The following is a 16,878-nucleotide window of genomic DNA, read 5'->3' as shown; positions in this document are numbered from 1 at the left end:
ATAGGTGTATTGTTGGTCAAGGGTGGTGGAATGGATATAGGTCTCAGGCTAGAGTAAATATTTCGAGAAGGAGACTTGCCAGGTTGAACAACGAATGTCTCAGGCTGGAGCCATTTGGTTCTTTTGCAAAGATGTTGCCTCCAGCTTGCGACTTCCTTTGTTGGACAACTGTTGATGACTAATTTCGCCATCTTTTCATTTACCCTCGTCTTATTCAACTTATTGCTCCACGCAGGAGCTGCACTTTCTTTAAAAAATAAAGATATTAATGAGCTCAAAGGCTTTGTGCATGGCTGCATCCCCAAGTGCAAAAATTTGTTTTCAATGAATGACAGAGTTGGTACCTTTCTTGAGAATTCAATAGGAAGAACCAAAAATTAAGCTAACAGACTGGTTATGACGACAAGTAAACATGAATTGATGTGGAGTGCCATTTCTTCATTTTACACCAGGCTTGGGGCCAGCCAGACTTCTTCCTAAAATTGAGAAAATTTTTCTAATGAAATACATATTAAGAGTATTTTCTTCATAATCTGAAAATTTAAAAACATGGTTATTTGGTTATTCATATTTAGTTGGGAACAGTGCGAAGGACACTGACGAAGTAAGGGCTTATGCAGTAATGCCACATAGTGCTGGCTGAGAACAGATTCAATTTTAGAACAGACAAACAGTTAAGTACTTTGGAATGCTTCCTAAAAGCCATAAAAAACCAAAGCAGGAAGCAGTTGTACAAAATAATGTATGTGCATGAAAAATGCATCTGATCATCGGTTCGCAGACATGTATGACATTTGCTTGTCAGTTAACAAAACATGTGTTACACTGAAACATTTCTCCTACAATTTGGCAATTCTGTGGGCTTTCATTATTGCTCGGGTCAGTTGGTTGCTGTTGTTACTGCTACTAGTGTACGATGAAGTGTAATGTAGATGGGCAAGTGCTACTGACAACTATGAACATTGGCAAATTTTGCTGCACCAGGATAACGCATGCATTGTCCCGCTGCAGCGAAACTTTCCAGTAAACATTCACAGTTGTCTGTACCACTTTCCCATCTGTCTCGCCTCACACTGTTCCATCTATAGCGCTTCACCATACTGTAATATGCACCACCGACACAAAATTCTACCCTTCTGAAGTTCTTACTGCTACTTCGCACTCGTCACATTCAGGCCGCCAGGCGTACTGAGCCCAATGCATAGACTGGCAGCTCCTGTCATGGACTTACTCTGGTGTAATGGCACCACAGAAGCAAACGAAGACAAAGACATGCAGGACACAAGTGCCTAACCTCAAGTCTCGCTTTAACAAGAAAACAGACATCATATACAACACATAGTGACAGGAAGTGATGTCATTAATTCAAAAACAAATTCTTTGTGCAATGTAACTGAGAATGACTGATGCATTTGTCCTTTTCGTGCTAATCTGCCAAAGTTTATATACATCTGCTCATAATTTCTGGCTACGAGTTTTGATGAACACAGGAACGAACCAATCTATTTTGCAGTGCATCACTATGTGCGAATGAGAGTTATTCCACACAAACTTCATTAGCCGCAATCTCAAATTAATACAATGTGTGTATGCAATGCAAGCATGACTGGATGGGAATGGCTGACTGTACATAACCTCCGTTGCACAGTGCCCCGCCTGCAAATTGTGCTGCACGCAACAAATTCATTTGTTTTTTTGGCTTGTCTTTTTTTCTCATCAGAGCAAATCTCTCATCACATGTTTCATACAGAAAAAAAATTTTTGCCCGTAGAGACCAGCTACACAATTACCCATGAAAATTACAAATGCATACGAAACAACTGCAACCACTTTTTTACTTCATCTCATTCATTATATTCCATATTCATGCCTAATTTAGTAGCGCAAATCATTGCTTTCTCAGGCCCTTGTTAGGAGAGTTTAGTTTTGTGCTGTAATAAAAGGCAGAAGCCAAAAAAAGGAAAAGGTTGGTTGTGGTTGAAGCACAATATGCATCTAGTGAGCTAGGCCGCAAGCGTTGTGTAGTCTGCTGCCATCATAAGGCCGTGCCTACATTGGACAGATGGGATGCTCTATTAATGCGAAATCAGGGAAATTGAGGGAGTATGAGTCATCCGTGTGAAACAATCCTCCATCACACAATGTTGAATACTGCAAAGAATGTGACTGCGGTCCTGTGTTCCACAAAACTTGCGTTGTAGCCAGGTATTACGACCCGACAACATGCAAGGTAATTGTGGCTTGCAACATTTAAAAAGAATGACGAATGTATCAGTGATCCATTAGTTGCACTGCATAAAGAATTTCTTTTAACAGATATCATCACATCATGTCTCCACCTGTTATTAAATATTGCCTGTTTCCTTATTTTAAAGCTTGAAGTGAGATCCGGTGCTTGTGTCATGTGCGTACATATCTTTGTTTACTTTTTGTGGTGTCATTACACCAGAATTTATATAGCCAAATGGCCACACACTGCTTTTGTCACGTTATAGTGGTGCTTGCAAAGCCTCCCAAACAGCAGCCTATTTGGTCAAAACATGCTTTTGTAAATATGCTCTTCCAAATAGAAAAGCTATCAAGAAGGTAACAAAAATCAAGAGCATTAAGTTAAATCCACTGCAATGCTTTACTTTTTTGCCTTTATTCCTTACACCTAAGTGGATAAGAAAGAGTGTGAATGTTACAGAAATGCACTAAATAAGTTGTTGAAATTATGCAAAAATGTTAACGCAACTAAGCATAGATTTATGTGCAATAATAGACACCAGTCTCAGTTTCTTTCCTTCTGACACAAACATAGTATATCTTATTCCTTTGGCATGAAGGAAAGCATATGTAGACCAGACAAGCTTATATTTGAATGAGAGCCTTCACGATTAAGCACCACTATAATGTGACCATAAGAGTACATACACTGTAAACAGTGCAGATGACAGCCCAAATTTCATAAGTGCAACATGTTAGCGAAAGCAGCAACCATTAACCCAGAAACTAATCAAATCCCACAAAATAACAACAAGAAAAAAAAAGAATAATGTGTCAGCGCAGCACCTGTTCTCAGAAGTTACAGAAAAGTTGTATACTTGTTAACAAACCTGAAACCACGGCACATTTGTATCTGACCACCCCCTGCCTCTTTATGTGCTTTCGTGCCTTTGCATGGCATTACTGGATATTTATTTGCTTGTCTGTTGCAAAAACACATCAATTATTAGTCAGTGCACAGTGCACCATGCCATTTATCTATGTGGACTCACTTTGTGTCCTTAGCACTGCTCTCACCTATTCAGAACTAAGGATTGCAAAAAGACTTGTTCTACTTAAATCTACATGCCTTAATGTGGGTTCTGCAGTTGAAATAGGGTAATTATAAGTAAAATGCATGACATGTTCTGATGAACTTTGTTTTCATAATCTAATTGTTTATTTGGGCACATAACCAGTCAGATCATTTGTACTAAAACAAGAAAACAAATTCAACACACTGGTTTATACTGGTTGGTGCTCTATTGACTTTAGTACACACATTGAACAAACGACAGGCAGTGAGGAATACCAACAACCACTAACTTCCACACGGCATTATTGGTCACATGTGCACAATATAGCTACAAAAACCCAAATGAAAGTAGACAAAGAAAAAAGTACATTTTAACAGAAAAAGAACAAGACAAAAAAACTTCTTTTGGTAGCTAAGTCACAATCAAGGTGTAAATGACAGCTATAGTTTGGCAAGCACACATGTAGTTACTTTGCTCAGTTCCTCGATATCCCAATTTCTTGTTTGACAGCAACACCAACGGGACATCTACGCATATCTATTGCACATGCCATTTTTGCTCGCTCCAAAATCCTTTCGTGGTTATTCATTTAGTGCCTGCTTCGCCTGTACTGGCATTGCAGGGGGGGTATACATTCTGTGTAATGTAACTTACATTCAAATCAAGCACACAAAGCAGGGAGGGAATTATCTTTGAAGACTATGCAAACAATTGCAGGCTGAAAAACCTTGCAGTCCCTTTGGTCCAAGGAAAAAACAATGTGAGGCATCACCTATAAGTAAAAGGAAATTAATAAACCTTTTTAGTGTAATCTCTTTCTTGTGAGGTATGATGATAGCCTGATATGAATTTCTCTATCTCTGCATGTTTGGAACAGTATATGCTTGAAATAATTTTAACTGAAGAGATTTCCCAGTCTTTTAAATCTTGCCATTACAGCTTACCCTTACTCTCAGTAATACAAAGCCTTTTAGTATGACTTCCTATTACAAATCTAACTGCCATATTTTGAACATTTTCAAGCAGACCAGCAGACTCAATATTATGGGGATTCTAGCAAACATGTACTTATTTGATTAGTGAATGCACATAAGCAAAATACAGCTGTTCTTTGAGGTTTTCGGGAAGCCAACAAAATGTGTATGGGTGGACACACGACAGCTACTACACCGATAAGCATCGTGGCCAACCAAAATTAAGTTTATTCCTATATGGGCGGGCACGGCGGAGTGTGAGCAGACAATGGTCGGCTTTTTCTGGAGTCATATACAAAGGAACCCCAACGTAACGAATGCACTAAAATCAGCAATTTGGTTTGGTGTACTCAGATTCGACCGTTTAGTCAAATAAGTACATTTGCAAATCGATTGTTTTCCCACGGAAAGGGCCGCAGTCAGAAAACACAAATCTGAATGAGAAAAAAATTTTGAATTTGAGAGTCAGCGACCAAAGATACGGTTTCACGGTGTGTTAACGATACCTTCACATAGGTAGCATGAAGCAAACCCAGCCTTGCTTTCACATCCACCCTGTCCTCTTTGATACTGCCACACACGGTGGAACGACACTATCATGAAAAGTGCTGGCAGTGGAGGCGAATGCTTTGTCTGTCTCAAACTTCAATGCATCTCTGAAACTACAGATTATGCAACCCCGTGTACTAAACACGCGGGAAGACTGTGCACATAATACCACGCCATATCAGCACGTCTAGTCTTTCCACACGCAGCAGATCACCTCTAGAACAGGATGTGCAGGCTGCAGGTGTGCTCAGCTGCGCTCACAGCCATGGCGCTAGAAAAGAAGACGCACGGACTGGGCCCTTCTGAGGGCCCCCTTAAAAGCTCAGTTTGTCATCTTTTGTTTCTGTAATAGGCTAGTGATAAAAGTGAATTTGCTTCATGCCTATTAAGAAATGTTGTACACATGGTAGAAAAATTATGAAAGTAGAACATTTTATTACTTTTCACCCCTCTCAGTTGGAATATCGTACAAATGCATAAGCAGCCATTTTTGCCTTGGTTGGTTGGTTGGTTGGTTGGTTGGTTGCAACATGTAAAGGAATTGTGTAATGTCACAAGGGTTCCTGAAATCAAAATATATTTGTGATTTCTTTGCGACTGGAACACTCAAAAGAAAAACGACCTTTTAAACAGACTAAAACAAAGCCACAGCACATGCACCCATACTAAGCCAGGGACTGTATGAAGCTGATATGAGAAGACTTTCAAGAAAGAATCTTTCCCGGTTTGGTAAAATTATTAAAACAATGGTTAATACCTGGCCCCACGCCTTAAATCTAGAAGGAATAAAGTTTTTAAGCTACTCTGTGTTCTTTCTTGAACCCAACAAATGTGCCTAGAAAAATGGGTCAAGTCTACATCTTGTCGCATCTGTGGCAAGGTGTGAACAAAAAACTCGCTTTAGCTGGCTGCAGTGCTCCCTGCGATGAATATTCAGGCAGAAAATTGTTACCCCAGTGTGACTGTGCACCCAAGAAAACAAAATGTGGTAGACTACATCAATGCAAACGGAAAAATCTTTAGTCCATGCTTGCTGGCAACCTGTGTCTGTATTGGCCTCTAGGAGAATTGTGGCCCCCACGTGCTGGAATATTTCCGTGGAATAGAAAACATTGTGTGATACCAGCTATCAAGTGCAACCATCAAGTAGCTACCAGCTACCAGCTATCAAGCTATCAAAAGAGCTATAGGCAATTTTGCTGCAATAACAGTACTGTTTTTATAGCATTCGCTGTGGGGAGTGCGGCTTGCCCCTTTTGCCGGAGTTCTTGCTGAACGGCGATTTATTATCAGTTTGTTATATGTGGAACTTGAACAGCTTATATTTTTGTCTCCTCAATCCACACTTCTGCTGCACTTTTGTCAGCATCTCTACACAGGGTGTCTTGACTGAGGTCATACCAAGTAAGCACGCTACAAGCCTTGTGTGCATCGTTTTCATGACTCTTTCGATGACCAAATTTCATTTTGAGTGACTTCATCAACTAAGTATCTAGCGGCAGCTTGAACATGGGTACTCATGAGAACTCGCACCAGGCTTTGTCAAATACGTCCAGCACTGCAGCACTGAGTAGTGAACCATGCTGTAAGAGTTGGCAACTAAATTGCCACCTTGTGATTGAAACTTTTCATCCTTACAATCAAGGCTTCAATTGCCCAGCCAGCGAGCTGCAGCAAAGGAGTGAACTATAGTCATAGTCATCTGATGTCACATTCTATGTCATAGCGATAGCAGGTGATCCCTCCAGTGGTGGCCCTCAAGGCCAACAGGCATCCCTTTCTATGCACGTGCTTGTGTAGGACTGGGGAGGTGGTGCCAGTTTGTTCTTCAGCATTAAGACTGTTCACGCTGTATCAGGAACACATTTTCTTACTAATTGCAATAGCCCTTGAACCTACATAATTGCCAATGAGTCCTTTGTCGACCAACCTTTCCTTTGCCATGTCATTTGCTTCTGCCTTGATGTCACAGCAACTTCAGCTATATGAAGCAATGATGGTGTTTGAGTACCCACACAGCCTTGCAGCTTTCCAACCTGAACATTGCTTCATTAAAAGCTGACATGATTTGGTCTCAGCAGACAGATCAGAGTTAAAAAGAAGCCTTAAACTTCTTTCAAAGTCATTCTAACCTTGTCAATAATCCCGTGCCTTTTGATGTGTTATTCAGCATTGTCCAAAGCAAGTCGGCTCTTAAAAATCAAAATAACAACTTTGTGAGGCCACCTACTAGGCTACCATTGTCTCTTCAGCCAGCCTGAAGTGTCTTGCAGCCATAAAAGCTGGAGTGCACAAAAAACGACAAAGAAAAGTGTGGCAGACAAAATGCTCATGGAAATCCATATGTTTATGGACTGTTACACTGACTGAAAAAAATGGTGGCTTCCCAATACAGTCTTGATGTACGTAGCTGTTTCAGTCACGAAGAAACAGCCAGTTGCGCAGTCCTGCACAAGCACAGTGTACAGATGCCCATGGATTAAAATTTGTTGTGTGTGCATGTGGTACAGTGTACCACATTTCATGTTCCTGAGGCTGCAGTACACTGGGAAGACAGGTTGCAACTTCAACAGTAGGCCCTTAGAGTATTGCAGCCCTTTGTTGATATTTTGCTGCAGATTGTATCAAATGCGAATGCAAACTGTTTTGCAGGACACGTCAGTTCAGTTCAAGCAATTAGACAGAGTAACCCAAGAAATAGTTTAAGCCTCGAAAAGGTCTTAATACAGTTTCTAGTTTAGTACAGGTTTTCGCCTGATGTTTTGGCTTCTTCTACGGTATAATGCTGTTGCTTGCTAGGTACTGGTGGTGTGATGTGCACGCTCTCTTGTGTTGCTATAACGACAACTTGTAAAAAAGATTTTCCTTCCTAACAAACATTTGGATACAGTGCCTGTGAGCTCATCTTTTAACCTGTTTTTCATTTGATCTGTGCATTTACATTGAACGTAAACTAGAAAATATCAGTACTGAGAATCACAAAAGAACACACCTGTGTAACGATTCCGCCGAGATCGTTGGAGTGGTCCAGCCACAGGATGCAACGCAGGTAGAAAGGCCTCCTGAGTAAAACAAAATAACAATCGTTGTAAGATGCGAATAAAAAATTTTATTCTGTGAGGCTTTCGGCATGTATACTAATTACCACATTTGTATGTAAAATAGTTTTGCATAATAGCTGAGCAAGGTTAACGTCTCGCCCTGTGACTGTCAGCCAATGCTACTCATGGCAATGGTGGCAAATATGGCACATCCTTTCAAATGGAACTTTTGTGGGTTACATGAATTTAAAAGAAGTTAGGTTTACATAATACATAACACCTGTGGTTAGAAGGATGTCTTGCATGCAGCACCAATGCCACAAGTGACACTGCTTAACACTTCCAGGGCCAGACTTAGTACATAAACAATACAAATGTGCAACAAAGTGAACAGGTGGTTAGCTGCTGCTATAACTCCAAGATTGCATGCATCATGTAGATGTGAATGCAGCTCCCATCAGGAGCGAGTTGCCCTTTAGTGCACTTCACTTCTCTTCCTCTTTTGTCTTCATTGCATGTTGGTGCCATATGGTAATAATGAACAAAAATTAAGCACTTCAGTTCCCATTCTTGTTTTACTACATGCTGTAAAGTCATCTAAGTGCGCTTAATACTCTTAAGAATGTACTTTAGCCATTTTGTCAATATTTTTCGCTTGGCTTCACTACACCTTAATGTAGTGCAAATTCTAGACAATGCTTACAAAAAAACCTACTCCACACAATAACACCTCCAATTAAGAGTACACAGTCTATGGCTTCGAGATGTGTACATACATACTTTATACATGGTTACAATGAAAATATAAGTGGCTGTTCTAATATGCACACTTAGCATACTGCATAACAGTCACCTGGTTCCAAAATGGCTTTTTGTTATCACACATAGGACGGCCACAACTATAAATTTAGTTCTGGCAGTAACTTAAGCCACGGCCAAAACCTTCATAGTGCAATCAATGAAAATTTTCGAATTTAGAGCAGTTAGACATAAACAGGGCAAGTAGTTTTAAAGCGTTAAATAATGAACTGTTATGGAATATGGCGGTAGAAGGCCATGCGCCTGAAACATAGGTACTGTTTATCATATAAGCACATTCTTATATTTTTGCTTACTTCCCTAGGGATTGCATCAAACAGTTTGCTTGTGTAAATTTTGCTACGTGGCTGTATCGTATTAGCCCTTATCTTTTCACATTTGGCTTACTGCAGCTTTATGCACATGCATAAAGCTACTACTGCTACCACTCTACTGCTACACTACTACCTACTACCTACACTACTACCTTCAGCTGAAGGCCAAGCACTATGCTGTCCAACATACATGCATTTAACAACACCGAACAGTAGACAGAGAATGAGCAACACTTTTAAAAAGTGCAGTTCTTTGGAGACACATTGATATATATCTGGAAAACAGATTTTTGCTAAAATTATAACTTAATATAATTGGTACTGAGCATAATGCATCTTGCAATAACCTTGCATTTACCGGACACCACTATGCACACTGCGACCTCTGCAGCTTCTCCACAATCTGGCACAATGTGCTCAAGCTGCCTGTAAACCCTGGAAGGGGTCTATGATAGTTTAAGAAGCTTAGCAAACATGAGAAGGACCTAAAATGAAGGTCAGAGAAGCAAAGCAAATTTTTAACCATTCCTCTCTATGTTGCTATGAATGTCAAGGTTCCAGCAAATGATGTATTTGAACTGTATTTTTAATCGTGCAATACTAGAGAGCACATTTTTGCAATAATAATGTGACAGAGAAGAATGACAGAAACTAACTTAATGAATATTTTTCTAAACTTGCATGAGGTTTTCGTCATTATGCTGATGCACACACCTGCATACCTCTACTGTGAAGTCTTGTTTCAGTTTATTTTATTGTCACATAGTAATTTACACCATACACTTGTCCTGAAATACATCACGTTGGGCTCCTTCAGTATTTTTTTCTTACTGGAAACACACATGCCTATACAGGGCAAGCACTCAATACATGCAAGACTGCCACGGGAATGGCCACTCGAGGTCGACTGTTAGTACAGCGCAAAAGACGAGGACTGAAGGAAGAACACAACACAGGCGCTGTCACACAGAAACATATTCAAGGCACTTTGAGAGATCCTCAGGCTTCTTTCATGCTCTAAAAACACATTATGTAGCACATATTGAGCCACAGATAGCTGTACTGGGAAATTTTCACGTTGCTCTGCAATCTTATAATTGAGACTTTTTATCTAATTACATTTGAGAAGTTAATTAATTGATTAAGACTAATTAGGTAATTAGGCAAAATGCAGCAAATCCAAGTATTTCCAAGAGACAGTAAACAACATTACATAGGTTCTGTGCAGCTAGGTGGCATATTCATATTTTTAAAAGTTTGCTAAAGTTACGTGGGATAACCTGCATACCTCCTATGGAACAGGTGTCACACCAATCACTCTAAGTAATGCCGCTAAACTAGCCATTGCGCTCAAAACATACAGGGTAAAAAAGCAAACTCTAGGTAAGAGCATACCAAGGCCTCTATTGCTGAAAAGGGAAACTGATGGGAGGCACCCGATCTCCGGCCATGAAGCTGCTTCATCCTCACAGTTGGCAATGAAACGACCGCAGCCGCAGTCCTGAAATAAAAATGAAAAATTTGACACTACAATGATCACACAGAACACAAAAAAGCTGGTCACAAGCTTATCTTGGAGAACATCTGCTGCTACATTAGGTTTTGTATATTCGTCAGCTTATTGTTAAACTAAGCTTGCCAATATTTTATATCTTAATGGCTTTGCTCTTTACAAACCAATACCTTTGCCCAACTCATGCACATATGCACTACTTAAGCTATGAGATGTTTACTGATCCCTTAAAATGAATGGCTTCTAAGACAAATTATTTCACACAAAAGGATGCATAACTTATGAGTGTCACTGACATTGAATACCAAGGTAGTACCTTTTTTTATAGACAATGGCGGACTTGAAGCACATTTTTCTCACAGATACAGGTTACAGGTTGATCGGTCTGCCTTTTTTTTTTCACCTGCAACAGAAATTTTGTTATTAATACTCGTGCAATATAGGATGACGCTGTGATGTGTGATATGATCCTGAGTTGAAAAGCGCAACTTCTTTGTGTGAATTTGGCACCTAGAATTCAATACTAAATATCTGTACCCAATACGCAGTGGCACAGCAGCAAAGTAATTAAACATTAAACAAGTTCAGGTATCCAGAGCACAGCGCCAGCTGTTGAATAACAACATTGCACAAGCATCGACTATATAGATATAGCGTAGTAAGTGCACCGCAGGCGTAGTGGCGGCCTCAGCAAAGAACACAGGCATGGAGCGACGCGCCCGTATGACCTATCACCGGCAATGCTATCGCGTAAATTGATATATCTCGTCACGGCACGGGCACCGTCTTCTGCCCGCCGAGCTGCCGCCGCCACTGGTACTCACCTGCTCCGGCCGCCGAGGTTCAAGTGACGGCGTATCCAGTAATCTGAACCCAAGCAGGACACCTGTTACCGCCAAGCAGTACGCTAACAATAAAGAGGTTCTTATACTCTGACCGGCAGCTCATGCGGCGTTCACCCGTAGTGCCGTTGGAAGCTCACCACACGCTTTTAATACCACAAACGCGCCGCCGACATTTCACGCCCGTAGATCAAAGTCGACGGGCGCAGGCTCTACATGCTACGTGCCGCAGTCGCGCACTGCCTGCACAATCAACGACGTGGGTGCGAAGAGACACAGACGATAGAAAGGAGCGTACTGGCAAATCTGCACAATGCGCGCTAAGTGGGCAACCTACTGCACACAATCGCACGAGCTAGGGGATTGGCGCCACGTACGCGCCAGCTAGCAGATACCGCGCACAAAGAAGCGCCGCCGGTTCTCGCTCAAATGATCGCTGTACAAACACTCACACACGCGCACCGCAGTAAACCCTTAACGAGCCGCCACATTCTCAGGCCGCGGTTAGGCGGCGAAGCTTAGCTCACCTCGCACTGCACGTAACTATTATGGTAGTGGCTTGCGCTTCGGGGATGATGTCGAATGCTCACATCCGCCCAATTAAAGACGCGGTAAAGTCCCTCATTATATAAAATCCTAATTTTTAAGTACACTCGCTTGACTCTGAGCACTCAAGTCGATTAGATTACGACAAAGCTCGAAGAAACACAGTGATCGTGCAAAATGGTTCTGGACGGCCAACTGTGGCGCCATGCTGTACCGAGACCTTCAATAAGTCATATCAGCGCGTCTCCTCACTTAGAACACATGCACACTCATAGAACATGTAATAATCGTTCAAAGTCACTTACCGTGGAGTCTTGGGGGTTCAAAGCAGTGAGAAACATCAACCACGGTAGAAGAATGTGCCGTCGCTGGCAAATGGCTGCTCGATCGCAGCTTTCAACGCACGCGCGCGCGCTCCGAAGGCTGGTGTTCCTCCGCGCGTAGTTCCGACTTCGGCGTCCTCTGCAGCACCAAGGCGCGGCTACTCCGAACAGAAAAACAGCGCCGACACACATTGCGCGGGATATTTCGAATCTGACTGCAGAAATAATCCTACTGAAATTGTCGCTGCAGCTGACTGCCTTGTTGGTCATGGCTGAGTTATTCTTTTCTCTGTTTGGCTCGTCTCAATTTCCCCTACGCCACCGTTATTCCTTGAAAACCCCCATTTTACAACCGCAATGCCCCATCAAATGGGGTCGGGGGTACAATAATGGTTCTAGCTTATTTTACTTCTTCTCGTGGTAGTACTCATTTTAAGCTAGGGGGGGAAAATGGCATATCAACTGTTAAAACGCCCATATGGGCTCATTTGTGTTTACAGTGCACATTTCAGTGCCCTTCCACTCTGAGGAGGAGGATCACCAGTGAAGCTGTGTATGTGGGCCCCTAATGACGAACTGCACCTTCACCGGAAGTCGGCCCGGCATTGCACTATCTTCGGGATCGGCCCACGTATGGGGAGTGCTTAACGCCTGCTTCACCTCCACCGCGGGTTAGCCCGGCTTTGCACGATCTCCGGGATTGGCCCACCTATGGGTAGTGTTTTGCTTACAACGACACGAAAATTTTCTTGGACGGTAGAGGTACACAGTTTCGCTGGAAAAACAGCAGTCTTATCTTACCACTACCGTCATGAACGTACACCATAAAACGACGCTGTGCTAACCTACCAGGCATGAGCGTACTACCCAAGGACGCTCTGAAACATCACATTAAAGACATTCCGGGCCAAGCGGCGGTTTATTTATGTTTCAAATACCCAACGGCAATTCACAAATACTTGAAATGCACGCAATCTAATTCTTTCAGACATCACACCCTCTCTTGGCAACATCTACACTGATGCACAACTTTCTGTGGCTATGAAGGAAACGCTACAGAGGCAAGCGCGCACAAGTGAAAGAACTTATGAAAAGAGTTCCGCATTTTAATCAACCTTAGATAAGGGTGGGGAAGAAAAAACATAAACACCTTATTAGCAACAAACAATTAAGACGGAACACACCACTCAGTGTACATAATTACTTATTTTGCGGCTTTCCCCTTCCGCATCTGGGCAAACGCGAAACCGTCGCACGTGGAAGCTGCGTCGATTCAGCGTCTGTTCCGAGCAACCGACGGCACTCTCAAACGCTGCCGCACTACTTGGTGCGTTAACACATGTGCAGCAGCCATGCGCCGGTACCTTTCCCTTCATAGCCACAGAATGCGGTCCGCGAGTATACAGCGTTTATCCGCGACACCAGCTCCCAAGTCTATGGCAACTCCTGACAGCCCGCATCAAAAACATGAATGTGCTATGGCAAACGGACTCTGTAGCATCACCTGGACCCAGCTGGATTGAAACAGTGAAGACTCAGGCAAGTATCCCTTAAGAAACAAAATTCTCTCTCTCCCCTCAGAAACACATTTTATATCAAAGTACTCCTTGACTGCAGGCAGGAGCGAGATGAAAATGGGCGAGACATCATGACAAGCCTTAAACATAGCACGCATACCTTCGTCGTCGTCGCCGACGTAGTCAGGCCATCATCTTCCTTCCGTCATCTTCTGGTTATTGTGACACATACGCTCGCGTAACACAATACTATACCTGACTGAGACCGACACCTTGCGCCATTGGGTGGTTACTTGAACATTTTAGTAACCATCGCATAATGGAAAAGAATAAGTAAAGTTGCGCACAAATTCGAGATGCACTCAACCGCTACCGTCTATAGTACCTTATTGTAGTATGTGATGATGATTCATGCCCCGGATGCAATTGTGCGAATGCTCTTGTGCCGAAATCGCCACGATGTCATTCGAGAAAGGCCTGCGCATTGCTTTTGGAAGGGTAAATGTCTGTTTGTCTTTAAACGTGTACAGGCGCCATTGTAAGTTATAAAAAAAAAGCTTTCAGATGGAAAATCATATGCCAAGGACGCCTGAAGTGAATTATGTTTTACTATTAGTTTTCAAGTTTTATTATTTCCGCGCACGCCTGCGCGGATTGCTTTGAAACATTTTGCATATGACCGTATACGGAAGGATATTTCGCCTAGAATGCTGGACTCTAAAATCTGGTAATTGCTCTTGGTTACGACAACGCTCCATCGATAGCAAATAAAAACTTAGCAGGAAGAGCCCAAAGCAACTTGCCTGATTTCGCTAGTTTACTTTATAGATAAAGATAAAGGCAATACCACACATTTATTCACTATCGAAACCTAAAACTTAGCCATTTGTATTTTAGTATACTGCAGATCAGAAAATGTGGTTTCTTACAATTCGCGGAGGTTTCTCGCAATAAGATGGCGATTTAATTAATTTAATTAGGGGGTTTTACGTGCCAAAACCACTTTCTGATTATGAGGTACGCCGTAGTGGAGGACTCCGGAAATTGCGACCACCTGGGGTTCTTTACCGCGTCGCTAAATCTAAGTACGCGGGTGTTTTCGCATCTGGCCGCATCGAAATGCGGTCGCCATGGCCGGGATTCGATCCCGCGACCTCGTACTCAGCAGCCCAAAATCATAGCCACTGAGCACCACGGTGGGTGATATGGCGATTTAATTTTGGATTTCGTGGACTTATTGGATGTAACATTAGCAAGCTACTACAGAGGTAGATACATATGAGTATTAAAATATGACTGATGACGGTGTTGAGAAACGTCGCTATTCCTTAAATTACACGGTTCGAAATTTCAGATCAAGACTTTTTCATTAACTGCCAAGAGTGTCATCTGCAGAACGTTCTCGAGAACCCTTTTTTAAGGTTGCCATTTAAAAGTGAACTTTACTATCCTGCTAACTGTTGAATTACGTAAATGCTGTTCCATTAGCTTGCGGAAACAATAATGAACATCCACTTTCTAAATGGTGCTTCGTCGCTGCATTGTATGGAGCCCAGCACGATGTCAAGCGTGGAAAAATACCTTCCAGTACCACCCTGCTTGCACTTGTGGGAGGAGGTGAGAAGAGGTAGCCGCCGTAGCCACGGTTTATTTAGGGCGGCCATTCATGGAGTAGCGGGATATCTGTAGCGACCTGCTGCGCCGCTGCTCCGATCAAGCGGGCTAGAGTGTTCTCTTCTCGCGCTACCTGTGCGTGAGCCTCTTTTCTTCGCCTGCTTTGGAGGCGATAGTCATATCGCTACAGGGCCCCATTCTAGTGCGAAGTGCAATTGAAATAAAGTCCAATGGTAAAGTCCACGTAATGTGTACAGACAGTGTCGCGTTTGCAGTGCCTCGCTCACGCAATCCGAGAGACATGTACCAGGCATCCCCGGCAGCCTAGGTTGTGAGCGAGGCGCAGCCACAGCGATACCATAGTGCGAAATTGCGACCTGCCGCAGGCTCTTGTACATGCCCTGGCCTGTATAAGTCGGAGCTCCAAAAGTAGGCAGCCTGGCAGTTAGGGACTTGCGTGGAGGTAACGCAAGTGTTGGTCACTGACGTTGTTGACGTGGAAGTGATTCTGGAATCGATGGAAGAGATCGGATGGCATTGCTGCTCCTGCAAAACCTCGGTAGGCCATGCATCCGCGCAAGGTGTGAATACCGAACATCGGAATGCTCGCCTGCTGCTGCTTGTGTTGAAATTCCGAATGCCATAGCATGACGGCTGCGGTAGCCTCTGATTGTTTCGCCAATGCTGTGCTTGTGGCCTCGCCGTGCCTGAGATAACTAAATTTGCGCCTAGTGGAGCCGGTGGGAAAGCCTCCGCATCGGGGATGAGTGAGGTGCCCCACAACAGATAGCGGACAGTTTTCGGGAAAATTCAACGAAGGAGAGCAGCAGGCCGTAGAATAGCCGAAAGCGTTTACGTTGGCTCAGTGAAATCCTTGGCAAGCATCGTCGTGCAGCTGCCTTTGAGCTGGGGAAGTGACTCACGAACAGAGTCGAGGTCTGATGCTGGCGCGTGCTGACGATCGGCACGGGCGGACGCAGGCGATGGGGGACGACAGGATGCGGAAGGACACTATCACTCAAATTGTAAGAGCTATTGTGACGGAGTACTATGTGGAGGAGGCTTAGCGTTCGAGGCGACGTTGTGAGCAAGGACGGCTGCCCGCAAGTCCTCGTAGAAGTCGGGCCCGTGGGGCGGCAATCGGAGCCTCGAACACAGCCGGTGCCTGGTACATCGTTGAGAAGGAAGTGGCTGTCCAGCTTGACGAACGAGATGTCCGCCGTGTCTATGTAGAATTCCCGGACATCCTCCATTGCGGGACGTCTGCCGGACCGCGTGAGGCCACGTCACTCACGCCATAGAAGAGTCGGAGCCCTGACGCTGGCTTGGCTGGGCTCGGCCGTCGGGATCACCAATTTGTGGCTTGACGGTGGCATGGCTGGACTCGGTCGTCGGAGGCACGAACTTGTGGGAGGCGCCGCGAAGACGTAGCCGCCGTAGTCACGGTTTATTTAGGCCGGTCAGCCATGGAGGAGCAGACACCGCAGCCGCTCAGGTTGAGGCCGCTAGCGGGGTGTATTCTCGCGCTACCTGCACGTGAGC

The 16,878-nt window shown here is 43.6% G+C and overlaps 1 protein-coding gene and 1 long non-coding RNA gene across 2 annotated transcripts in view; one reads left to right on the top strand and one right to left on the bottom strand.

The window, feature by feature from the left end:
• The window catches only part of LOC126524133 (uncharacterized), a 78,994-nt gene that overhangs the window by 8,348 nt on the left and 53,768 nt on the right, over positions 1-16,878 (top strand). The gene's annotated exons all lie outside the window — the stretch shown is intronic.
• On the bottom strand, positions 342-12,606 carry LOC126524058 (uncharacterized). Its single transcript, XR_011893498.1, has 4 exons — positions 12,188-12,606; positions 10,377-10,482; positions 7,800-7,869; positions 342-476 (listed from the first exon to the last, which is right to left on the bottom strand). It is a non-coding gene; the product is annotated as an uncharacterized lncRNA (long non-coding RNA).

The sequence above is a fragment of the Dermacentor andersoni genome, chromosome 3 (assembly GCF_023375885.2).
Source record: "Dermacentor andersoni chromosome 3, qqDerAnde1_hic_scaffold, whole genome shotgun sequence".
Lineage (NCBI taxonomy): Eukaryota > Metazoa > Arthropoda > Arachnida > Ixodida > Ixodidae > Dermacentor > Dermacentor andersoni.
Note: the sequence above shows the minus strand (reverse complement) of the source record. Positions and strands in the feature narration are given on the sequence as shown.